This window comes from Telopea speciosissima, chromosome 4, assembly GCF_018873765.1.
Source record: "Telopea speciosissima isolate NSW1024214 ecotype Mountain lineage chromosome 4, Tspe_v1, whole genome shotgun sequence".
Classification (NCBI taxonomy): Eukaryota; Viridiplantae; Streptophyta; class Magnoliopsida; order Proteales; family Proteaceae; genus Telopea; species Telopea speciosissima.
The window spans coordinates 61006817-61015059 of NC_057919.1; the positions used below are offsets into that span (position 1 = coordinate 61006817).

Consider the following 8243-nt stretch of genomic DNA (forward strand, 5'->3'; position numbering starts at 1 on the left):
ACTATGCAAGAGTTGATTAAGTATATCCAAGTTGAAGAGAATTTCTAAACCTGGATAAACTTGAATTGGAGGAAAAATCTCCAAAGGCTCATGTCATAGAAAATGCATCTTCTAAGGGCAAGAAGAGAAAGTATGATGGGAAAGGCAACTTTTCGAGAAGAAAAAGGGTACATTTATTAACCCCAAAGCGGCTTTTGGAAATGCGGAAAAGCCGGTCATTTCAAGAAACAAGCAGGTCGAGTTTATATCAAGGAGAAGCAACAAAAGGACCAAGCCAACATGATTGACAATGATGACTGGGCTGCTATGATATCCGAGGTATATGCGGTGGGTGATGATGAGGAATGGTGGATCGATTCGGTGCAACCAAACATGTTGCCAAGAACAAAAATTTATTCAAAGTTTATGAACCTATAGCAGATGGACAAGATCTCTTTATGGGAAATTCTTCAACGCAAAGGTCATAGGTAAAGGCACAGTGGTTCTGAATCTCACATCCGGGAAAAAGCTTACTTTGAATGATGTACTTCATGTTCCTGATATTAGGAAGAACTTAATGTCTCAGTAAGCTTGCTTGACAAACATGGATTTAAAATCTGTTTGAGTCGGGAACATCATAGTGTCCAAAGGGGGAGTTTATGTTGGGAAAGGATATGCATCGAACGGGATGTATAAATTTAATATGATTAATGAAAACTCATCTTCTGCTTACATTGTTTCTACTTTTGATACATGGCATTCTAGACTTGGGCATGTTAATTATAAGTGCATGAGAAATATGGTTAAATTAGGTTTATTACCAGAATGCACATCTTCTAGTCATGACAAATGTTCTGTATGCATCAAGTCTAAAATTGCTAGAAAATCTTTTAAGAAAGTAGAAAGGAATACACAACTCTTAGAATTAGTACATTCTGATTTGTGTGAATTAGAAGGTATTCTAACTAGAGGTGGTAAAAGATATTTCATCACATTTATAGATGATTGTTCAAAATACACATATGTATATCGTTAAGGACTAAAGATGAGGCTTTGGAGAAATTCAAAATCTATAAAGCCAAGTGGAAAACCATTGGATCGTAAGATTAAAATCTTACGAATCGATAGGGGAAGAGAATACTTCTCCTCGATGATTTTTGTGAAGTTTATGGAATTATCCATCAAACAACGGCACCTTATAGTCCTCAACAGAATGGAGTAGCAGAAAGAAAAAATAGGACTCTAACAGAAATGGTGAATACACTTTTACTTACTTCTGACTTACCAAAGAATTTATGGGGGAAGCATTAATGACCGCTTGTCATATACTTAACCGTATACCCCATAAAAAGACTAATATCACTCCCTATGAATATTGGATGAAGAGAAAACCTTCTCTTGGATATTTCAAAATATGGGGATGTAGAGCATTGGTAAGATTAATCGATCCTAAAAGACCTAAATTAGGTGAAAAGGCAATTGAATGTATTTTCATTGGCTATGCCCAACATAGCAAGGCCTATAGATTTCTAACGATGGAATCTACAGAGACCGTTAGCCAAAATACAATTTTGGAATCTAGAGATGCTTGAGTTCTTTGAGGATTCATTCTCTAGGAAATGGAAGAATGAAAATACAAACAAGGAGGATCAAGATATTGTTCAATCAAATTCGAGAATAATGAGAGTGTTGAACTTAGAAGAAGTAAAAGAGTTAGAGTGGAAAAATCCTTTGGTCCGATTTCTATCAATTCTTGGTAGAAGGAAACAGAAATGAAGTTACATATTCTTGTGTGTATAATGTTGAACATGATCCATTGACTTTTCGAGAAGCCATGAATTCTCAAGATTACTGCTTTTTGGCAAGAAGCTATAAATGATGAAATGGATTCTCTCATGGGTAATAAAACATGGGTTTTAACAGATTTACCTCCTGGTTTTAAATCTATTGGTTGTAAGTGGATTTTTAAGCGAAAGCTTAAAGCTGATGGAACCATTGATAAGTTTAAAGCTAGGCTTGTAGCAAAGGGCTTTAAGCAAAAAGAAGGCATTGATTATTTCGATACATATGCTCCTTTGCTAGAATTAGTACAATTAGATTGTTAATTGCTTTAGCATCGATTAATAAACTTGTTATACACCAAATGGATGTTAAAAGCGCTTTTCTAAATGGAGATTTAGAAGAAGAAGTTTACATGGAACAACTGAAGGGTTTGTTTTGAAAGGCCAGGAAAGTAAGGTTTGTAAACTAGTCAAATCTTTGTATGGTCTAAAACAAGCTCCTAAGCAATGGCATGATAAATTTGACCAAAAGGTTGTAGCAAATGGATTTAGAATAAATGAATCGATAAATGTGTTTATTCTAAATTCAAGAATGGACATGGTGTTATAATATGTTTATATGTTGATGATATGTTAATCTTTGGTACTAATGCAAGCATCGTTTTGGAGACAAAGGCTTTCCTATCTTCGTGTTTTGATATGAAAGATATGGGTGAAGCAAATATAATTTTGGGAATCAAAATTGTTAAACCCTCTCGATTGTATTTCTTTAACACAGTCTCATTACATAAAGAAAATATTAAAGAAATTCAATCATGAGGATCAGAAACCGTTGCTACCCCATATGATCATTCTATTAGATTAATTTCTAATGAAGGGAATTGTATATCTCAATTGGAATACGCTAGTATCATTGGCAGCTTAATGTATGCCATGCAAGGTGCACTCGTCCCGATATAGCTTTTGCAGTTGGTGTTTTGAGTAGGTTTACTCATAACCCTGGACAAATTCATTGGAATGCGTTTCTAGAGTACTTAAGTACTTAAAGGGCACAATGAATTATGCATTAAGTTATAAGGATTTTCCCGCAGATACTAGAAGGATATACGGATGCTAATTGGATCACAGGATCCGATGAATCAAAGTCCACAAGTGGTTGGATATTTACCTTGGGTGGAGGATCAATTTCTTGGGGATCCAAGAAACAGATCGTAGTTTAACACTCCACTATGGAGTCTGAATTTATCGCTTTAGCAATGGCATAAAGGAAGCGGAATGGCTTAGGGACCTCTTAACAGAGATTCCTCCGTGGCCTAAGCCAATACCTACTATATCAATATCTTGTGATAATGAAGCAACATTATCAAGGGCTTATAATAAAGTCTACAATGGAAAGTCAAGGCATATCAGTTTAAGACATAGCTATGTAAGAGAACAACTCATCAAAGGAGTTGTGACTATTAGTTATGTAAAGTTAAAGGAAAATTTGGCTGATCCCTTTACAAAAGGCCTGGGTAGGGATGTGGTATGGAAGACTTCCAGGGAGATGGGTTTAAAGCTTTTAAATGAGAGGTAACCTGCAAGTGGAAACCAACTAGACACTAGACCAACATCTAGTCAACTAGTTCAATGGAAAAACACTTGTAGTAATAACCGGTTATGCACTCAACTAGTAGAGATAAGATCTCTTGACATCTCAAGGTAGTGCATGTTTGTATGGAGAAACCGATAGAGGGTAGGATCAATCCTTCAATGAGTCTATGCCTTATAGGAAATGCAAGTCATACAATTGCATTTGATTAGATTCACCTATATAAGTGCAGGAAGTGGGGCCGCTTCTGCGAGATTCAAAGCTTGTCTCTAAAGCACTTATGAAAACCTAAGATGAAAGCACAAGGCTATAAATGTGCGGGTGTTATTGAAACTATGTTCAAGTAAGTCATATGTCTAGTATATTAGATTTGTCGCTATAAAATTCTAAGTTCAAGGCTACGGCTACTTCGTTTTTGACAAGTACTAATGTATTTTGACAACATAAAGGTTCAAGTCGAAAGACACCTTTATGTAAGTATGATTTAGAAGTACAGAGAGTTTATTGATCGAGGCTCAATTATTTTAAAAAATTGGGGGAAATTGTTGGAATTTTTCAAAATATTGATGTGGACTTTTAGTCCCACATCGGCTATGAAAGGAAAGCTCATTGGATTTATATGTGTTAGTAGTAAGTAGTTATTATTATCATATGTAATGTTAGAAGAGATTGTACGGTGCACTTGCGAGCGAGGACGGTACCCGTCCGAGCCCGTACGCGCTGCGCGTGCGTGTGGCGTGAGGCGCAATGTGGCGCTTTGATGGCGCACTTTGCACTTCGCACGTGCGCATCGTCGCAGATGTCGCCTTAATCTTTTCGGATCGATGTGTCGATCAAAGGGTGCTTAGGATCGATCCGACCGTTGGATCGGTGGCGATCAAAGAGGGAGTGCAACCCTTGGTTTAATATTGACCCCAAGAGTTGCAGCCCACACGAACACCAAGGAGCCCACCCAATAGTCATGACCTGTCGGTCAAGCCATATGAGCCAATGGGTGTGACCCATCCGAACAGGCCTTGTGGGCCTATAAATGGGCCACGAATTCTCTCATCCAGGATTATTAAAAAAAAAAGATTCTCGATAGCTTCACAAGAGGCACTGCTCTCGCAACCAAGAATATCGCTGATTTATCTTGGGAGGCAGTTTGTTGCAACCCTTTGCAGGATTAGGAGGGTGCAAATAGTCTTAAGGGACGAACGATTTCGTTCGACTCGTGCCTTCTTTCTGTCTTCTCCTTTTTGTTCGATTTTTAACAAGACACCACAAGAAGATCAACTTGATCCTCGCCCCTTGAACAGACATTTTGTAAGTTTGTCATTGAGGAAAAAACCTGAAGTAAAAAAATTAGTTGTGCGTGCGTTCATTGTTAACTAGGATTTATAGTCTTTTCTCAGTAAGCAGTTGCTAATGAAAATCAGCTTCAGTGTAATCCCTCGTGAGGTTTTAAACTGAGTTATGAGAACCTTACAATGGAAATATAGGGAATTATGTAGTTCCATTAATTTTTATCGTAGATGCTTTTCAGTTTTGCTCCAAGGTGAATCTGACATGACATGACATACCCAGCGAGTCTTATTTGTGTTGGCACCAATGACTCTGAAGTACTTGATTTACACAATCTCTTGCAAAGATGTGCAAGGAACAAGGCAGCTAAGGAAGGGAAGATATGCCACGGGAGAGTTGTTCTTTATGGTCTAGAAAAGGACATACTTACATCAAATATTCTCATTAACATGTATTCCAAATGTGGACTTTTAGAGTCTGCATGCCAGATCTTTGTTAGGATGCCTAAGCGAAGCCCAGTTTCCTGGAATACCATAATTGGTACACATACTCAGCATGGAGAAGAGGTAGAAGCTCTTAAACTTTTTATGCAGATGTTAAAAGAAGGAGACCCACCTAGTGAATTCACCTTGTCAAGTATTCTTTGTGCGTGTGCTGTGAAGTTGGCTGTCTATGAGAGCAAACAATTACATGCATTTGCTCTAAAAACTGCAATGAATTCCAATGTCATTATGGGTACCGCTGTACTTGATGTTTATGCAAAGTGTAAGTTAATTGAAGATGCTCGCCTGGTATTTGATACCATGTCTGAAAGAGGTGGTATCACATGGAGTTCAATGTTGGCTGGTTATGTTCAAAATGATCTCTATGATCGAAGAGGCTTTGATATTGTTTCATAGAGATCAAAAGATGGGGTTGGAGTGGTCTCAGTTTACACTCTCTGCTGCTGTCAGTGCTTGTGCAAGTCTGGCTGCAGTTATTGAAGGTAGCCAGTTGCATGCAGTGTTGGTAAAAACTGGTTTTGTTTCAAACCTTTTTCGTGTCTGTCTCTCTCATAGACATGTATGCAAAGTGTGGAAGCATTGAAGGAGCTTACTTTGTTTTTGCTAGCGTGGAAGGGAAGAATGTTGTCTTATGGAATGCAATGATCTCTGGTTTTGCTAGACATGCACGCTTCATGGAGGCGATGATACTATTTGAGAAAATGCAACAGATGGGTATATATCCAAATGAAATTACTTACGTTTCTATTTTATCTGTCTGAAGTCATGTTGGTTTAACTGAAAGGGGATAAAGATATTTTGACTTAATGAACAGAGATCCGAGTATGGAGCCCAATGTGCACCACTATTCGTGTATGGTTGATATTCTAGGCACGGTTGGGATGATTCATGAAGCTGGGGACATGATCGAAACAATGCCGCTTGAGGCTTCTGCTTCCATGTGGGGATCTTTGTTGGCCTCTTGCAGGAACTATGGGAATTATGAGTTGGCTGAGATTGCAGCAAAACATTTGTTTGAAATTGAACCTCATAATGCAGGAAACCATGAATTGCTGTCAAATCTATATGCAGCCAATAAAAGGTGGGAGGAAGTTGCAAGGTCGAGGAAGCTTCTTAAGGACAGTGGGGTGAAAAAGGTGATGGGGTAGAGTTGGATTGAAGTTTAGGGCAGGGTTCACATGTTCATGGTTGGAGAAGGAAGCCATCCTAGAATTGGTGATATTTATGCAAAATTGGAGGATTTGGCTGATGAGATGAAGAAGCAAGACTACTTGGCCGAGACTGAACAAGACCTGCATGATGTGGAGGAGGATCAAAAGGAAGTGCTCTTGAGGCACCATAGGGAAAAGTTGGCTCTTGCCTTCGCACTGATAAGCTTCCCACCTGGTACACATATTGTGATCAAGAAGAACCTCCGAATCTGCAAAGACTGCTACTCCTTTATGAAGTACCCTTGATCGTAAGGCATCAAGATTTGTTTTCATTTGTTACTACCTTTATCTTTCATATGTTGGTGATGCATGTTTCCCTTGAAGCATAAATCTATTTTTGTCACCTGTTAATGTTAACTTAGATCTATATCAAGTGTTACTACCCTTTGTTTCCAAACAGCTAGCTAGCCTTTCCAATGGCCTTAGTAACTAAGTAAAACTATACACTTAAACAGGCGATATGTTGAGAGGGTTTCACTGAATTTGTAGTTTGGTGTCACTCTCACTCAAACAATGACCAACTGTTGCAACATATGCGTCTGTGATAATTTTCATGTGTTCTAGGATTGCAGAAATGATCACCAGAGTGGCAGGTAAGATTTAAAGTATCAGAATAGGACATGGTTTTGGAAAGTTGATTTTAAGAGACATGCTATGGATACAAAAGGATATGCATGGCAATGTACAGGAATCCTTAGGATACCCACAAAATAAGGCATTTAAGCAAACTAGAACAGGAATAGAGAACATATAATATATCAGAACTTCATGGCTTTTTAGAAGCATTCCCCCCCCCCCCCCCCCCACCCCCACCCCCCAAAAAAATGTTAAATACTTTTTTTTTATTATTAATTTTGGAAAGTTAAACAATAAAAAAAGGGAGAATGACACATGGGGGTGGGTGCAATGACCACCCTGCCCCCCTAGTGGCAGGCCCATGTGTCTGGGCGCAGCCTACGCTGCGGCACAGAGAACATGAGCCCATAAAAAAATTCAATAAAAATTCATAAAGCCTTAAACTTCTTAGATCCATCAATGATACACAAGAAAGTCTAACTTACAGGACTGGTGAAAAGTGATAACAGTAACAACACCTGGGGACACACTAAACGTTGGATCCATCACAGCATCAACCCCTATCACTTATGGCATCTTTCTAAATCTTTTGGTCCACATTGTCCCATTTACAATTTTACATTCCTGTTGACAATTTAAAACAGTTGCAGATCTCCATGGCGGCCCACCATATCAATCTTCATTCTTCTTTTTTGGGTTTTTCATTTGCGAATGGGAAAAGAAAAAAAAAAATGCAAGTTTGCAATAATCAGTAGTAGATGATATGATTGGACTGAAAGTGTATCACAACCAGACACTCCATGATGAGAATGACTGTAAGAGCACATTAGCTCCACTGATCAGTAGGTAAGCATTGGGGGGAGGGGGTGTGGACATCATCCATAGTTGATCATATTTGAAGACAATTTTCCCTGGTGATGGGTTAGAGATGAGAATTTTGTTGCTGTGAGTGAAAAAGGTAAAAACTAGAGGGTGTAGGTCAAAACTACGGTCCATGGGATCATGGTGGTTCACCTTGGTAAACCAATAAATATTATATTTTGAGTTCTCAACACTTGGGATCTCTAGGGTTGTGCTAGGGCTCCCTATTTAATATTTAGGGACTCCCATGGTCTCCCATGAGATCCCTAATGACATTTGGTCTAAAAATTATTACCAAATTCTTCTCTTTCTTGTCCCATAAAAATTATGGAATCCTAAAGACAGAGAAATTTCATCTCTTTGCCTTCCCATGGAAAGAGGGATCCATCCCATACCCGAATGCATAGCGGAAAGAGATCGATTCGGGTTTCTTTCACATCCCATGGATAATCAAATA

The 8243-nt window shown here is 38.5% G+C and overlaps 1 pseudogene; it reads left to right on the forward strand.

Moving 5' to 3' along the window:
* The first annotated feature begins 4611 nt into the window (after positions 1–4611).
* On the forward strand, positions 4612–6595 carry LOC122659496 (annotated as a pseudogene).
* The last annotated feature ends 1648 nt before the right edge of the window (positions 6596–8243 follow it).